This window comes from Emydura macquarii, unplaced genomic scaffold (genome assembly GCF_026122565.2).
Source record: "Emydura macquarii macquarii isolate MOO-44397 ecotype Brisbane River unplaced genomic scaffold, CSIRO-AGI_Emac_v2 contig_2988, whole genome shotgun sequence".
Taxonomy (NCBI): Eukaryota; Metazoa; Chordata; order Testudines; family Chelidae; genus Emydura; species Emydura macquarii.
The window spans coordinates 1,441,317-1,460,116 of record NW_027133125.1 but is presented as its reverse complement, the minus strand read 5'-3'; the positions used below and the strand labels follow the sequence as shown (position 1 = coordinate 1,460,116).

At 40.1% G+C, this 18,800-nt stretch overlaps 1 protein-coding gene across 1 annotated transcript in view; it reads right to left on the bottom strand.

Moving 5' to 3' along the window:
* CNTNAP5 (contactin associated protein family member 5) overlaps positions 1-18,800 on the bottom strand; it is a 385,501-nt gene that overhangs the window by 76,209 nt on the left and 290,492 nt on the right. The gene's annotated exons all lie outside the window — the stretch shown is intronic.

The following is an 18,800-nucleotide window of genomic DNA, read 5'->3' as shown; positions in this document are numbered from 1 at the left end:
ACTACCAATACCACTGATCTTATCCAGTTTATATCTATGAATCCTAAATAATATCATTACTGTTATTTAAGGGGCCTTCCAGTTTGCAAGCCTCCAAGAATTGGACTCAAACTGATCTTTTGCTGTGGGGTTGATCCAACTCCCATGAAGTCAACAGGAAAGTTCACATTGACAATAAAATGGGAACAGGATCAGGCTTTTCATTATATGTGCTCTGGAGAATAAATTCACCATCCAAGGCCCCATGCAACACTGCAAAGGATCTTCTATGTTGAAGTGAATTTCACCCTGTGTCATTATCTTTTACCCATTGGCGCTCTAAACTCTGTGGGCTCTAAAAATAACCAAGATTATTTACATCTTAAATTTATATATACATCAAATACTAGGCATTAGACTGCAGATATCCTGAAAGCAATGGATTAAGGATTTCCTAAAATTAATTTTGTCTTCCCTCACAGTCAATTTATCATCAACTTAATCCCTAAATCGAGAAATTGAATCAGTTACAAATAAAGGTAGAATACATCAATTTTTCTAAATTTTGTAACAGACCTTTGGGTCTTAGAAGCTTGGGAAAAATAAACAAACTGCAGTAATATGGAACGATATTGATCTATTCATCTCTTTCACTGAAAATATTAGGAAGGGCTATTCTTAAGCATGCATGGCAAGAAACTCTAGAATGTGAAATAAGATCAACGTAAATAATGAGCGTTAGGGCCTAGTTAAGTTGAGTTTGAGATGAACTCGGCACAGTTGAACTCATACTTGTTTTCTCTCTAACTTTAGAATAGTGTAAGATAAATATTTAGAGAAAAATATAAAACTAACAAAGCAACACTGTTCTCTTGACACCATCAATTAGGACCTGTGGACTTTGACCAATACCCAATGGTGCTCATTATAAAAAAGAAAATGCAAGATCGTATATGGATGTATCCTACTGAAATGTGCATACTCAGTTTAGCTCTTACTATATATTATTGTCAACATACTTCATTTTGCAGCTTGGATTTTTGTTGTTGTTGCTTTTCAGCAAGAATCTAGATAATAACTAACCTATGTTCAAAAGTTAATTGTTATGATAGGTGAAACAGGTCCACAACCACTGTACTGGGCAATTACTCTATAAACCTTGGAATAAGAATGCTTGCTTAGTAAAAGGATAATTTGACTGGCAACTGAAATATCATATAGAAATACTTCATCTAATTAAAAAAAGTGCTCATTCTGGAAAAAGATATTTAAATACAAATAAAACTCTGAGCTATCAGCAAATAATAGTGTGCATTAATCAAAAACAATCTGGGTTCTATTACTTGCTTACCAGGGTCATTAAACTAAAGCATAACATATAGATAACGAAACATCCATGGGTATTAAGAATGAACATTTTTATAATGGTTTCTTCATGTTCTACTATATGTATTTTATTGAACTAAACCAACCAACCAACCAAAAAAAATATGATATAGACTCTCAAAGTGGTAGCAGCACCACAGCATGAGCAATTTAAAGCTAGACTAAATAAAAAGCTTACTATATGGAACAGCCCTGCATTGGCAGGGGAATGGACTATGTGATCTAACATATCTTTGCTAGGTTTATCTTTACAATGCCCAATTCTGCCACTCTTTCTCATGACTAGTCCCACGGAAATCAACTGTAATACCAGGGAAAAATTCAATTCTAGGTCCCGATTCAGCAGAACACTCTGGCATGTGCTTACTTTTAAGCACGTGAGTAATCATCTCAGCAAAGTACTTAAGCACCTGCTTAAATTCTATTTAAATGCTTTATGGAATCAGGGTCTTAGCCACTCCAGGAATATCAATCAGCAATATCATGAGATCTCCTCTGATCTTAGTTACACCAGTTTCACGCCATTCCACAGAACCCTCACTCCTGGCTTATGTCGTTACTGTGGCATAGACCTGGAGTGAGAAGTGCAACTGAGATCAGAATTTGGCCAGCAGATGTCAAGCTCCATTCTTGAATGTCAATAGCAATTGAATTGTCATTTGTTACATGATCTTCACTTCTTCACTATTCATTGAAGAACAAAAAAACCTCCCAAATGAACTATATTCCTCTCTGCTGGAAAACCACTGAGGTCAATGATGTTATCCCAAGGATGATTTTGGTTCCACAGGCCAATGATAACCTTACTGAGTAGGAATGCCATTTTCAATTTCCTGAATAAAAGCCCAGATTGTAAAGTATTGTCATTCAATGCTTCAATTATTTCCTATAGCACATTCATTTAGTCCAAAATAGAGGACAAAAGCCTATTTTACAAATGAAATGAATACATTCCATTCAAGACACTTTTTTTCTGGTTCTAACAGACAAAAATTAACTCATCGCGAACACCTTAGGGTTCTTGTTATAGGCAATGCTAGTGCTCTGAAGGGGAGATAGATCAACTGGAGAGAGCCAATAAATGTTAAAAACCACAACGCAGAGCACAGATAGAAGAGTTGTGAAGAACTATCTTGGAGGAAATTAGATCTCCAAGCTGCATAAGCCCCCTTTTGGTGTAGTTAAACAAATCCTCTAACAGACAAAGATACTACATTTCCAGTGAAGCACTGGCAGTAACAATAATATTATGTGTTCTTACTGCCTAGGAGGCTCAACGAACAGCTGTCTGATTTATGCTACTATTTTTACCCTCCACAGCAAACATACCGACAAAGCAAAGCATTGTGTGCTTGAACGGTAAAAGTGAATTTAAATCAACATGTGGTAGTGAATAAAGGAATTGATTTCAAAGGCTGTTTTATATAATAAACCAAAATGTTCACTCGAGATGGGTTCAGGCACACCCAGCCTATGCATAAATGTAACAGACGAAAATGTGGAGTACAGGAAAGTAGGGCTCAGCCCTGCTTTTTCCTGCAAGGCACTATGCATTATTCACTCACACTGCACACCACCCCTGCGGCAGGTGCTCTGCACCTTGTAGCGTCAGGCCTGTGCTGCCTAGGGAGATCACTCAAGTGTTGCCTACTGCATTCTCCATATCGAAACTATTTTAGCGCCAGCCGCTTTAGAAAAGGTCCCATTGTCTAGCAAGCTGGAGGGTGCAGGCCACCAAAGGTCTGTCTACAGTGCAGTTAGACACCTGTGGCTAGCCCATGCCAGCTGACTTGAGGTAAGGGGCTGTTTAACTGTGGTGTAGATATTCAGGCTGGAGCTCAAGCTCTGGGACCTGCCCCAAGGAAGAGTCCAAGAGCCCACCCTCCAGCTCGGGCCCAAACATCTACCCCACAATTAAACAGTGCTTTAGCAGAACCCCATGAGCGTGAGTCACCTGCCAATGGCCAGTCACGGATTTTTAATTGCGGTGAACACACACCCCAAGAGGCCAGTCGGGGTGCTGCAGCAATGGAGCAGTGCTTCATGGTCATTCTCTCTCAACATAAATGGCAGGGGGGGAGGTTGGAGGAATAGCAAGTAGGTCAATTAACTGTTACCCAAAATCCACACGCAAGGAGCACTTAGGGAGTGTAATAATGGTCATACAGGTGTCCCATACTCTACAGACAGTATATGGGAAAGCTTTTTGTCCTCCTAAAACCCATGTAGGTCTCCTGTTCTCCTTAGTTTACTCAGATTTGGCATACGGACCAGTATTTAGCCAGCATATGAGATATTTTTAAAACCAAATTGTATGGGTTTGAGGTGAATATTCAGGCATTTTCAGTGAGAGTGTTCCAAATATCCCCCTGTCCAATTTGTGAGTGCACCGAAGCCAAATATGTAAATGTCAAAATGGGTGCGCAAACTGATGTTTGCTCACTCAATTTCCTTTTGTGAGTTGCACTAGTGGATTTTTTTTCTGGCCCGTTGAGCTTTTAGACCTTTCCATGATACTAAAAGATAAAAGCAATTCTCTTTTAAAACACACTTACTGCATGTAGTCATTCGGAAGGCTACTTTCCAAACAGTTGTGTTTCATACAGATTTAGAACCAAATTATTACACAGGAATAAATCCACAGTGACTCCAGGAAGTAATGGAATGATAGTAGTATCTCACCATTAGCATCTAGGGTTGCATTTCTAGAGTTAAACTGGAGCCATATACTTATAATGGTATTATATTTAGAATATTTTTCAAGATTTGTTTGCATCATTTCCCTAGGAGCCTTTTGTTGCTATTACAAGTGGAGTCCAATGATGGAAATATAACAAGATAAACTAAATCCCACATTAAGCTCCTGTACTGTTCAAACCTATTTTCTGAGTTCAGTAATTGTACACCACTAACATAAACAGGCTTCTAGGATTTCTGAATCAATAGGAACAAGTCAATTAAAGATCTTTTTCACCGACACAGAAAGTGAATGCATTGTTTTTGTTAGCTGTCTGTTGAAATATTGGGACCATGTTACATTGAAATAATTTTCTCCAGGCATTTTCATATTCATCATTTTCTTATAAAGAATCAAACTATGGTAAAGAGGCAACTAACTGAATTCAGTATAACTATTTTATTTTGCCTTACAACACAATGACCCAAAAAAGGCAGTATATCTTAATCTGCTATTTTCTGTTACTTAAATAGAAAGATCCACATATCAAAAGAGACACAGATAATTGGAAAAATTGATCTCAGGGTTGGAGAAAGCAATCAAAGGCAATTCTGAGCTAGAGTACAGAGACACATCTAAAACATATGTTTCTACTAACCATTTTTACATACAATATCCGTACCTACAAACGATTCACTTGACACCCCAAACGTTAAATAAAAAGGGAAGCACTGAAACAGACAGATATTGACACTTAGGCAGTTGATATTTAAAATATACAACCATGGTTATCCCAATTCTATTGTACTGTAGTGAAACCTTGGTGTTGAGGAAGGCTGACAAGCAGCAGATTGATGTTTTTTAATGTTCATTTTCATCAGCTGATTCATATTAAGTAGGACAATATCAGCAATGAGGATAATATTTGTAACTGAAACAAGCAACTGTCTCCATCAGCAGTGATTTGCTTTTGATGATTTTCCTGGTATTTACATATGATTAAGATGGAAGACGAACAAATTACAAAGCTGTTTACCAAGAAATGCTGGTATATGGCTGGTAATCACGTCATTGTCAAAAGCTTCAGTGGCCTAACAAGACTGCCGATATTGGACGTAGACTGAATGTCTAACCAGACTGTTTTAATGATCTGCCTAGAGATAAACCTAGTGGGTGCTTGACCTATGGAGAGGCAACATATCTTTAGGATTTGCCTTAATTATGATTTTTTTAAACATGTGTTGGCATTGCCTGAGAGTCCAAAGGCCAAATTTTGTTCTTAGTTAAAACAGTGTTACAGAACTGCTCAAAAACTACCTTTGCAAATTGTTTTGAAATTTCAAAGTTCTTTCAGTTTCACAGAGTTTGGTATGGAACCATTTTCCTTTTTTTTTTTTTTTTTTTTTTGCTAAATTTTCGATGTTATTTTTCTAACAAACTTTTTAAAAATCAAAATAATGGTTGAAATTTCTCACGTATCAAAACCCCACTTTCAGTAAGAAAAAATATATTTTTGGTAAATAAAAAATGAAAATAATATGTTAGTAAAAATGACAGTAAAAATTGAGAAGATGCCATGGAAAACAGACATTTTTTGTGACATTCACAATTTGTTGTGAAAAACTATGTTTTTAAAAAGGGTAATTGTTTTCAGTGAAAAAATTCAGCCAGCACTACAGTGTTAACAAAACTTAATCTACACAGGTTTAAACGATAGCTCAGAGTTTTTGAGGGACCAACTAATGACACAAAGGAATATGATTGGAGTCTTTCCTGTAGGTGCCTTGCTGTACTTGAGATCTACAGTTGATCTTATTTGCGCTCCTTATATGCTACTGCCATACTCAGTTTCTCAGCTGGAGTCAACTGGCATAACTCCACCGATGTTACTGTGAGTCAATGTAACTCTACCATCTGAGAATCTATCTGATCCTATTTCCTCACTCAGTGATTGATTTTGTAAAGTCTGGGATATTCTTGCCTTGGAAAAGCTTACTAATATGAAACATGAAAAAACAACAAACAAGCAGCTAACCCATCCAGCTGGTTATCCTTTATACCATGCTGGTTTCACATGAAACATTGTTTAATGCTTGTTTCTTTCATTTTTTCCAATATACTTGTAGTGACTGTCTTTTGGTCACTCACTTACTTCAAAAGCCTTCGCTGTGCTCTTTCACAACAATTGTACAATTATGTTCCACTGTCTCTTTATTTGTCTCTTAAAAATAATACACATACATTACTGCCCTAGTTATTAGAGAGGATGATTATTGACCTTATTGGGAGTTGAAGGAGCTCATCAGCTCAGTAAACCAGGCTACATAATATATTACACAAAGATCCTGCTAGCTAACAGCTTCTGGTGCCCAACAAATTCAGTTTCAGCAAAGGGACATTCTCCGTCTTCACTCGCAAATACTCCTATTGATTTAAATAGAATCGCTTGTGGAGTAAAATCCTACGTAGTATAATGGTGGCAGAATCTGACCCTAATTTTATAATTATTTTGTTACTATAAGAGTAGTTTAAAAAAAAAGAAAAAGGAAAGCATTAGGTTGCCAATAGCGGCTTTATAATTATTGTGGTCTGCTGCCAAGAGGCAACTCTGCCATATATAGTCCAATGTTGGAATAATTTTGTTTGCTAAAGAAAAACCAGCATTAATGTTTGTTTGTGTATTTATCTCTTCAGCAGAGAAACTGCATCTGCCCCTGGATTAGCTAGTAGTATAAAATGCTCTAGTAGCTGGTCACATGCCATTATCCCAGAAGAGAGTGGCCAGAAGGATAATAACCACAGGGCCTTTGCTTCTTCTAAGTTTGATGGCAGCTCAGTAAACACAACTGATGAGTAGCAGGGCAATGAGAGATGTGCCTTCTGTACTCTCGTGAAGGACAATTTCACAATAATGCTAGAAATGTACTGGGACTAAAATCCCAGATCTGAACCACCTTGAATGACGGGGAAGGTGAAATCTACATCCAGAACTAAGTTTTGTGTCTGGAGACCTTTCCTACAGCAGGCCAAATCAAATCTAAAAGTTTGGATATGATCATGGTCCCCTCTCCATATCTTCCATTTTTATAGAACATTTCATCCTGCTTTACAAAACAACTGACACAGCAAGTCCCATTGACTTAATATAACAAATTCTCTCTCATACATTACAGGTGGGGGGATGACAGCATTGCCTATTATAAAGGTTGCCCAATACTTCCCAATTATAAGTACCTATTTTTAGTTGCTTATAACTGTTCCAAATGTTAACTGCGTGGACTGAAATGTTCCATGCCAGGTATTTGCCTCAGGATGAATATTTTGGGAAACTCTCAGCCAAAACAGTATAGCTATTTTCAAGACCCAGATTAGAGAAAAATATGTTGTTTTCTAATACTAAGAAAATTCTGGTGATATTTTGAGAGAGACATACCTGATGCTTCAAAGCAGGGACTTGAAGTTTTTCAAGGAGTAGCCTTTGTATCACAAAAGTACCTTTTGCTTTTCCTCTGAAAATCTGCCTAAATAAAACACCTCTTCTTTACCTACGCTACACTGATAACATTTTCATCATCTGGACCCATGGGAAAGAGTCCCTCGAAGAATTTCACTGGGATTTCAATAATTTCCATCCCACCATCAACCTCAGCCTGGACCAGTCCACACAAGAAATCCACTTCCCGGACACTACAATACAAATAAAGGATGGTCACATTAATACCACCCTATACCAAAAACCAACTGACCGCAATACATACCTTCATGCCTCCAGCTTTCATCCTGGACACATTACACGATACATTGTCTACAGCCAAGCCTTAAGATACAACCAGATTTGCTCCGATCCTCCAGACAGAGACAAACACCTACAGGATCTCTATGAAACACTCTTAAAAGTACTATACCCATCTGAAGAAGTGAAGAAACAAATTGACAGAGCCAGACGGGTACCCAGAAGTCACCTACCACAGGACAGACCCAACAAAGAAAACAAGAGAACACCACTGGCTATCACCTACAGTTCCCAGTTAAAATCTCTCCAACACATCATTAAAGATCTACAACCTATTCTACCAGATGATCCGTCTCTCGCTCAGGCAGTGGGCGGCAGACTGGTCCCAACAATGGCAATAGAGTGTTACTGTTAAGTCAGTGGATCCCAGATTTGGCCCTCTGTGAGCAAACAGGCACTATTATGTTTTGAGAACAATGAAATTCTTGATGAACATAGTTTTCATTTGCTTACTACAGTACACACACTCCGTGTGCTCTTACCTAGCTCCCTCTTTATTCCATCTGTACTTAATGAGTTCCCTTCACATGCCTCAATTACCAGCAACTGCACGTGTAAATTAAAGTAACATAAAGGCAGCAATCCAGCCCTTAACTGAAATCTCAATATACTATGGCAATTATGCCATTTATGTTGCGTTCAGCCCGTAGTGTTCCGTATACAGTCATGAAAAGAAAGCTGCCTCCTTTCACATCAACTTCCTAGAAAATAAGCTAGCAATAATACCCCTTTTTTTTTTGGGTTGCAATCCATTTGGAAAAATGCATCCTTCTCTTCATTAGTAATGAGATGTTGCTGCTGATTAGATGAACTAAATATTTTATGCATAGTGTGGCTGAATGGCAACAAGGGGAGCAGTAACCAACTGCAGATATTTGAAGATTATAAATAGTGAGTTGTTTGCAGTGGTCCAGAGGCATGAGCCATTGCTGCCTGGAGTCAGTAAAAGACCATGCATTATTATGGCCATGGCTAGTAGCAAATGGATGAAATTGAAAAAACTGACCCACCAACCAAGAATTAGATTTAATATTAGGAAAGTCTTCTTAATGTTGATGAGAGAAGCATCACCTCCCTAGTAAGTAGTGGAAGGCCTACTGTTTGGAACATTTAATAATAGACTGGCACAAAGCACTGGAAAAAATACAGTGAGAACCAATCCTACACTAGCTCTTTTGAGGGGAGACTACGTGATCATAGAATCTTAGGAATGGAAGAGACCTAGAGAGGTCATCTAGTCCAGTCCCCTGCATTTATGGCAGCACTATGTATTATCTAGACCGTCCCTGACAGGTGTTTGTCTAAACTGCTCTTAAAAATTTCCAATGATGGAGATTCCACAACTTCCCTAGGCAATTTATTCCAGTGCTTAACCCCCCTGACAGTTAGGAAGCTTTTCCTAATGTCCAACCTAAACCGCCCTTGCTGCAATTGCTTCTTGTTCTATCCTCGGAGATTAAAGAGAACAATTTTTCTCCCTCCTCCTTCTAACAACCTTTTATGTCCTTGAAAACTGTTATGTTGCCTCTCGGTGTTCTCTTCTCTATACTAAACAAACCCATTTTTTAAAAATCTTCTATCCCATAGGTCATGTTTTCTAGACCTTTAATCATTGTTGTTGTTCTTTTCTGGATTTTCTTCAATTTGTGCACATTTTTCCTGAAACATGCTGCCTAGAACTGGACACAATACTTCAGTTGAGACCATATCAGCACAGAGTAGAGCAAAATAATTACTTCTCATGTCTTGCTTACAACACTCCTGCTAATACATCCCAGAATTATGTTTGCTTTTTTTGCAGCAGTGTTAGTTACACTGTTGACTCATATTTAGCTTGTGATCCACTCTGACCCACTTTGGCCCTTTCTGTCATACTCCTTCCTAGGCAGTCATTTCCCTTTTTGTATGCATGCAACTGATTGTTGCTTCCTAAGTGGAGTTGAACTTTCTCCAGTTTGTCCAGATCATTTTCAATTTTAATCCTATCCTCCAAAGCATTTGCAACCCCTCCCCCAGCTTGGTATCATCTGACAACTTTATAAGTGTACTCTCTATGCCATTATCTAAATCACTGATGAAGATCTTGAATAGAACTGGACTCAGAACTGATCCCTGCAGGACATCACTTGATATGTCCTTCCAGCTTGAGTGTGATAACTACTCTCTAGCAACAGTTTTCCAACCAGTTATGTACCCAATTTATAGTATATCCATCTAGGTTGTATTTCCCTAGTTTGTTTATGATCACAGTATCAAAAGCATTACTAAAATTAAGATATAGTATATCGAATACTTCCCCCATCCATAAGGCTTGTCAAAGAAAGCTATCAGGTTGGTTTGACATGATTTGTTCTTGACAAATCCATGCTGATTGTTACTTATCACCTTATTATCCTCTAGGTGTTTGCAAACCAGTTGCTTAATTATTTGCTCAATTATATTTCTGGGTGTTGGACCTAATAATAGGTCTTCTTTCTGCTTCTATTCTGACAAGCGACTGTGTAAAAAAGACACTATTTTACTCAACAGATCTGCCCGATGTATTTGCAATCTGATCTTCCGATATTTTATGAGGAAAAAAGTATGGTTTTTCTCCTTTTTCTTCCTGCTACCACTGCAGAGCCAACATAAGAGAGAGCTAGAGTTTTCTCTGGCTTGGGCATTGTTGGCAGAATTATTAACTATATTCGTGTTGCGTTCTCGAAGACAATGTCTTTTGCAATGGGGTAACTGAGGGTGGAACGTGGCATGCAGAATCTTTATTATTAATGTTGGTTTATGAACCAGCAAGAACACACCTTGACTTTCAGTTTCCAGGTTGATTTTTCAGGTTGGCAGTTGGAAAACAATATCTATTTACTAAGCAAATTTGATCAGGAAATCATTGAGACAATGTCATTTCTACAGAGTCTCTTTTTAGAGTAAAACCACACTTCAATTTCTATAAATGGATGATGATAAATAGCGACTCGTGGCAACAATTGACTCATTTGAATTCTGAAGATATCCTGTATAAATATACTGTATTGCTGAACTGCAATAATAACAACACATACATATTGGGCAGTATATGGATTACATACACGAATGAAACAAGGTAGGTGACTGACACAGCTATACCACCACTGCAACCTCTATATACAAATGACATTTGAACCTGGGGTGAAGGTAATGCAGATGACTGATCTCGCCAGGGTCACAGTGGGCTAAAATATTTTAAGCAGAAATCCCCAGTGAAATAAATGAGGGGGTCTGCCAAAAAATCATAGAATCATAGAATATTAGAGTTGGAAGGGACCTCAGGAGGTCATCTAGTCCAACCCCCTGCTCAAAGCAGGACTAACCTCAGCTAAATCATCCCAGCCAGGGCTTTGTCAAGCCGCACTTTTAAAACCTCTAAGGATGGAGATTCCAACACCTCCCTAGATAACCCATTCCAGTGCTTCACCACCCTCCTAGTGAAAAACGTTTTCCTAATATCCAACCTAGAGCTCCCCCACTGCAACTTGAGACCGTTGCTCCTTGTTCTGTTATCTACTACCATTGAGAACAGCCTAGCTCCATCCCCCTTGGAACCCTCTTTCAGGTAGTTAAAGGCTGTATCAAATCCACCCTCACTCTTCTCTTCTGCAGACTAAACAAGCTTAGTTCCCTCAGCCTCTCCTCATAAGTCTTGTGCTCCAGCCCCCTAATCATTTTTGTTGCCCTCCATGATGGTATGACTCATTTATTATTGTCATGATGTGTAGACCTGGGCAGGACTCTTTGGGAAACATGATGTGGCAATAGGATGTCACCAAATATTTTAATTAGTGTAAGTGATCAGCTTTTGGTTTGTGGGAAATCTGTCGTTTTTCATCATAAAACATCACAAAATATAATCAGATCTAAAAATCCATTTTAGTGATTTATTTGGATTTACTCAAAACATTTACAAGTGCTTATCTGGGATGGTAAATGCCTTTGCTATAACCACAAGTCTAGCATTGCAGACAAAAATCAATGGCCTCTCTGAAGGCAAGATGGGGATGGAGGAACACCCTCCAGGCACACGTCTCAGACCTCCCAACACAAAAACTGGGGAAAATAAATGACTTTATCAGCATGCTCTGGAGCTCAATAGATTTGAACCGTTTTGAGAAAAAGGTGGGTGAGCGGATTCCAAATGTCAGGGGTCCTAGCAAAGAATTCCCTGAGCTCTGGAATTCACTCTCCCCACTCAGTCTGGTTTTGACTACCTCTATCCTGGAAGCAGATTAGTTTATAACAAATTAGGATCTTTCCATAAAGCCAGATTATGAAAGCCGACCAACTGCCCAAGGTAGTAAGGGCTGGCACATAACCACATCAAGACCTTCTGAAATTGCCAGAGAGAGAAGCACAGGCTAAGTTAACTGGTTCTGTAACTCCAAAAGGGCAGGTGAGTTGTGTGATCTCTCATACCACCCCAGCACTTCCATGCCCCTGTCCTTATCCTGCCTTAACTGTGCAATCTGGAGAGGCTAGTGCAGGAGTCCATGCTATCTTGGAGCAATCTAGGTGAACCAGGAACTAAAGCCTGGGGAGATTATGACTAATTCCTGTGCCAGAACGCAAAGTGGAGAGGGTTGGAAAAAGACAGAGAGAAGGTTCTGGTGCCCTCTTTTGCTTCTGGGATTTCTGTACAGGACTACTCTCAATTTAGCCAGTAACGAGGCTGTATTGGAAAGCCACAATAGATACATTTCTGGGAGACGGATGGGAGCTCTCCAAATGTATTAACTTCAGAAGAATCAGGAATATAACTGAAGATGACAAATCAAACCCGTCTGAAGTTCCCACAATATAATACTGGGTTTGGCTCACCATTGAAGTCACACTGTGCCGAGCTGGGACTGCGTGCAGTGGTGGCTTTAAGATATCTTTACTTTCCCTTGGGAGCCACCAGCTGCTGGCTAGTCATCAGCACAACTGAGCAGCCTGAAGGTTGCTTTATCCTTCAGTAACTGGCAGTGGATCCCAGGGACCATTATGGTAACAGGAGATTAGCAATGCATACGGACTCCTTGGCCACTCCCCCTATTCGCTACCACACTTCCTGTGCAGGCAGAATTTCCCAGGGCCATTTAAATGGGATTTATGGCTGCTCTGTGCTGCTAGAACATGCTAATCAGCTGGGACAAACCAAATTATTTGGACACAGTAGGCACAATACCCATCTGGAGGTAAACATTCAGCACTGAGGGTGGAGAATGAGTCACCTAGCCGAGAAGAAGCTTCCCCTCACATATCCTAATCAAACCACATTTTACTAGTCACCAGAAGCATTAACACTGCTAATTGAATTTCTTTATCATCTGGCCTTAAAATACATGAAAGGGCAACTGCCAATAAATAATTGATGATTCAACACTGATGTCAACAGCTGAGCCATTTGGCCTCCATGAATGTTACAATTAATGTCAACAGTTAATGTTCTAAGTAGTGGAAGAGGAAACTATGCTTATAATAAACAAATGCAGTCCATTTCAACTTAGGACATACACCAACTAGAGCACGGTGTTGGCTCAGTTGTCCCTTGCTCAGAGGGTAATTAGATCTCTCTTGGTCTAAGCAGCAGGGGCATCATTTGTCATCCAAAGGAATGCAGGAGTGCTGTGAGACTGGGCAATTCAGAAAAATGCAGCTGTAGCAGAATGTATGTATAAACAACTCCATGAAATGAACTGGCTGAAAGCCAGCATATAAGAAGGGAAAAAACCAAGAGACTATAAAGGAGAAAATTCATAGAATACTTGATTCAGAAGGCTCCCATTGATACTTCCTGACCAATTTTAAAGGTCAGGATGACAATAATCTGTATTCTTTAAGGAGCATCTTTATCAACTTTGAACTGGGTTCTTTTTTTTTTTTTTTAAACACAGTGAACAATGACTTTTCCAGTTTTCTAATGTGTTCTTTCTTTTTACTATGTAATTGGTCTTGAGCTCCTAAATCTACTGTAATGGGAAAAAAGTGTATGTATGTATGTATGTATGTACTGGTGCCATGGGCAGCGGGTATCACAGGCCAGTGGAGGCTAAGCCTCCACAGATAGCTAGGCATAGCCCCGCCCACGGTCTACCCTGAGGACCTGCCCCCTCCTGCTGCATTCCCCCATGGCCCCAGCCCAGGCACTGCTCATCTTCCTACCCTTGCTCAGCCATTCTCTCACAGTGGGTGGGGGCCGGAGCTAGGGGGCATTGGGACTTGGGCTGCCCGGAGCCAGCATTCGGGCTGCCCAGGGCCAGCGCTCCGGCCAGGGGGTGGGACCACCCAATGCTGGGGTCCCTGGGGCCACTTGGTGCTCTGGATTGGGGCCGCCCAGGGTTAGGAAAGACTGGCTGGCCCAGGGCTGGGTTCATCTGGGGTTGGGGCAGGCCAGGCTGGGACTCAGAGCATCTGGGCCTGGTGCTTAGGCCACCTGACCAGCCCAGGACTGGGGCCACATCGGGCTGTTACTCCTCCCCCAGAGCAGGACGCTGGTAAAGCCTAGGTGCCTTCAACATGCCAGACAGGGCAGCTGAACTGGCATAGGTAGTGCACTAAGGTGCTACTTGTATCATAGCATCCTCTGCGAGTCACGGCAGCGTCAAGGAGTAATGTTTCCTATCATCTCCAGTTGGTTAGGTGAATCCACTCCAAGCCAGCAGATGATGAATGTGCCTCATTTATTCACACTTTTGTCATCTCTTGTCTGGACTACAGATATGGGATACACCTGGAAATGGATCCTTCAGCCCATGGTAAACTCCAAGTCATACAAACTGCAGCAGTGCATCTCCTCAGCAACGTGGGTAACCATGAGAACATCAGAATTGTCCTCCACTCTCTACATGGGCTTCCCACAGACTATAGAGTCAACAAGGTTCTGGACTTCAACACCAAGGCGCTCAACTGCCTGAGCCCAGCATAGCTAAAACACTTCCTAACGTTCCAGGATGAAGATTGTGGTCAACAACTAGCTGCTCAGGTACCTTGGAACTTTCTACCATAAGGATAAAGCTTGTCTGACCAGGAGACAGAGGTTTCTTAATGGCCAATTCAAGACTGTGGAATGAATCTGTGCAGGAAATAAGAACCATCACAAGTCTCACCATCTTCCACTCCAAGTACAAGGTGCACTTCTTCAACCTGTCTTCTCTAACATAGACACAGAGCAGTGTGGATGTTCCAAACAAATAAACAAACAAACAAAAGTCTTCCAAAACAAAACCTTAAGTGCACACACAATTCTCCCTGGTGGAGAGGACAAGAGAAAGAATGGGTGGTATGAAACCTGTATAAAAGAGAACAGAATAAAAAAAATGGTTTGACCTCAACTGGAGTAATGTGTCCAATTTTGGTCATCAATGTATAGAGAAGATGTGGAGAAACTGGAAAGGATCCAGAAATGAGCAACAAAGATAATAAAAAGGATGGAATGCAAGCCATATGAGCAAAGGCTGAAGGAACTGGGTATATTTAGTTTGGAAAAGAGGAAATTGAGGGGGGACATGATAGCGGTCTTCAAATACTTGAAAGGCTGCAATAAAAAGATGGAGAAAAGTTGTTCTCTTTTGCCACAGAGGGCAGGACAAGAGGCAATGGGTTCAAACTACAACATAGCAGATTTAGATTAAATCTCAGGGAAAACGTCCTAACTGTAAGAACAGTAGGACAATGGAACAGACAGCCTAGGGAGTTTGTGGATAGGACAATGGAACAGATTGCTTAGGGAGTTTGTAGAAGCCCCTTCACTGGAGGTTTCCAAAAGGAAGCTGGATAGCCATTTGTCTTGGATGGTTCAGATACAGCAAATCCTGCATCTTGGCAGGGAGTTAGACTAGATGACCCTTGCAGTCCCTTCTTACCCTATGGCTCTATAACACACACATAAGCACACACGCACACTAGATTTTGCCACTCAGTCACACTAAGTAGTATACACAAACATATATATGTGTTACATATATACATGCACATTTCTGTAAATTCTGCTTTTCTTTGTATTTGAAAAATTCAACAAATGCAAACAGAACTTGGACAGTTTATTCAATAAGGGAACATAAAAGCAAAAATGAATGTTCTAATCATGGTGCGGGAATACCACCATAGTTAAGGTTGCATCATGATAGCTGTTTAAACGTCAACTGTTCTCAGTCCTCTAAAATCAACATGCTTGGTTGGATTTCTTTGAAATGTGGTGTGCATCAGGTTTGTGTAGGGCAGTGTTATCAGTCCAAATTTGGAGTGATTTGAGTGTGGAACTCTGGAGACGTAAGCTCTCCCAAAATAGCTGTTTTGAAAAAAAACTTTCTATGCAGTTTTCTTTTTTACACAGCGCTAGAGATCAAACTATTCACGTGATGTGGGTCAAAGTGGTCTCAATCTGTTGAGTTTTACCCAACGTTGTGTATGATGCTTACTAAATATTTGGGGGATCCAAATTGAGAACATTATTTAAGAACATGTATGTTTTTACACTGTGTACCCACAGAAAAAGACAGAAAAACAGTTAAAGGGTGTCCATTTCCGCCATTGTATATGCTTTATCACTTGACTCTTGTAAGCGCCCTAAAATTCTAATAATTAATCAGATTGCTTTGAAATTTGGTATGCCTCATGAGGATGTGAGGTAGTGATAGTAGTCCAAACTTGAGGTCATGTGACCAAAGGGTTCCCAAGTTACAGTGCTCCCAACAAATGTTTCCTTCTTCTGCCTTTTACCATTAAATGGAGAGTTACCAATAACTGGATGACTCACAGACCTTTTGATGACTGTGAACTCACTTTTTAATTAACATGCCATTAATAATTTAATAAAAGGCCCTACTGAAGAGAAGTGGAGTTTTGAACTGGGTGGCTGGAAGTTGCTACAATTTAATTGTGATTAGAGGACTAAGTGATTGTAAGTGTACCACTTTACTTTTAAACAAAAGACTCTTAAACAGCTGAGCTACCTAACACCACCAGGAAAATATTTGTTCACATTCATGCATGCACAGACGTACATAAGTCAGTAACTCTTTTAGGCTCAGATTAGTCTTCATCAAGCCTTCCTCGTGACTTCTAAGACACAGCCCAACAGCACCAAGGAATAAAAAAATCATCCTCTACAATTTTGTTGGGAAACGATACTAGAAAAGCTCCGGATGAATCAGAATGTCAAATAAACCCATTTAATTTACTTGTTCCAGTTTCCTTCCTGCCTCTTTATACTTAGTCACATATTTTAACAGCACATTCTGTAAAGGGAAATGGTGTTGATTTTATTCCCCCCCATTCAAATGCTTTTAAAAAAATGTTAGATAGATCCCCAGTCCTGCTTTCATTACAGTCAGCATGAGTCTTGACTTTGATTTCAATAAGAGCAGGAGCAGGCACGCTGAATGCCTCATTAAATAGACAATTCCACAGCACCTTCCAAAATTCTGCTGAACTTTCCCTTTCAAGCAAATAAAGCAGGTAAACTCAAAGGCCATGAAATGTCACTATCAAATTTAGACACATAAACTAAGGTACCTGACAAATTAGCCGCCTTCTCCCAAGGCATCTTAAAAAATTGCAACCCTCAGGGATTTCCCCTGGCCCCTACCATTTATTGCAAAGTCAAAGCAAGAAAACTAAGGTTACTGTTGTCTGTGTAAAGTCACAATATGCTGAAAGAGCATGTTATTCCCTAGACATGCAGGTTTAGTGTGTTTATAATTCACACTTAAGGTCACCATATGTCAAGAGAATATGTTGTTCGATAGCACAGCTTGTGTCATCATTTTAGTCCGACTGCGAATAGCCCTAGGTTGGTATAAGCCTGCATTTCAAGCAATATGATTTATTACTCATAGCAGGACGGTGGTCTTCTGGCTAAGGTACAGGACAGAAAGAAAAACTATTTGGGTTGTATTTCTGTCTCTCTCAGAGATTATCTGTATGACTTTTGTAAACACTTCATCTCAGTGGGCCTCAGCTGCATTACGGGAGGGGGAAATCTCAAAAAAACTAAAACAAACCAACCTGGGGTAACAACAACTCATATCTACTCCAAAGAGACAGTTTAACTCAATAGATCAGATCCTCTGGCCCAGGTGATCTTGGGACAAGATTGGGAGGGAGATTACCCTGTGAAATCTCTGCACTCCTACCCACTCTTGAATATGGAACCACACCCATTTCACTGCACCCAGCCTCCTCCAGCCATGTGGACAGTTGTGCAAGATTTGTTCTTAGAATAGTAATTCGAGCAGCAACAATTTTTTGCACATCCAGACCCAGAGAGCCCTATATGAAAGAAGAATACATGCTTGAAAATAAAATAAACCCAGTTTGCACAATCAACTTCCCTTCAATGAAATGGGATTGTGGCCTGTGAAAAATATCTAAACAAGAGTCTGCTCTCTCATTTCTGGATTCTCCAGAGGCCTATCCAAATAGTCTTCCTCTGTCCCTACTGCAGTGATTACCGAAACCACCAGTTCAAAAGATCCAATATCCCTAATTCAGCCAACAGGCCTCATGGCTCTGTCAGGAAAAGCCATCCTTGCCTGGATAATGACATTTCCTGGGCCGTTGCTATGATGTCTTGTACTCCCACCACCTCAAGCTGTGTTGCCTTTAAGCTCTTGCAGCACAGCAAGCCTCCAATAAATATAGTTAAACACTTTCCCCAGGGAGAAGAGACTGGCTAGACAATCAATGCCCTGGTTGTGTAGACGGGACCGATCAGATATATTTTCAGAGTGGTACATATAGCAAAATCCTCCTGTGCCTCTTTGAAAATGTATCACATGCACAGTGCATAAATACATTTGCTCCCATTGCATTTACTGTACATATTTTTTCCAAACATGTTATGGATGTGGGATGCTTTGAGAATGGATTTAAAAAGAACAAGTTTCCTGTGAGCACAATGCAAAATTCTTGGCGTGCATAGAGAAGGAACTGACTTTCAAAAAGTGAACAGTTTGC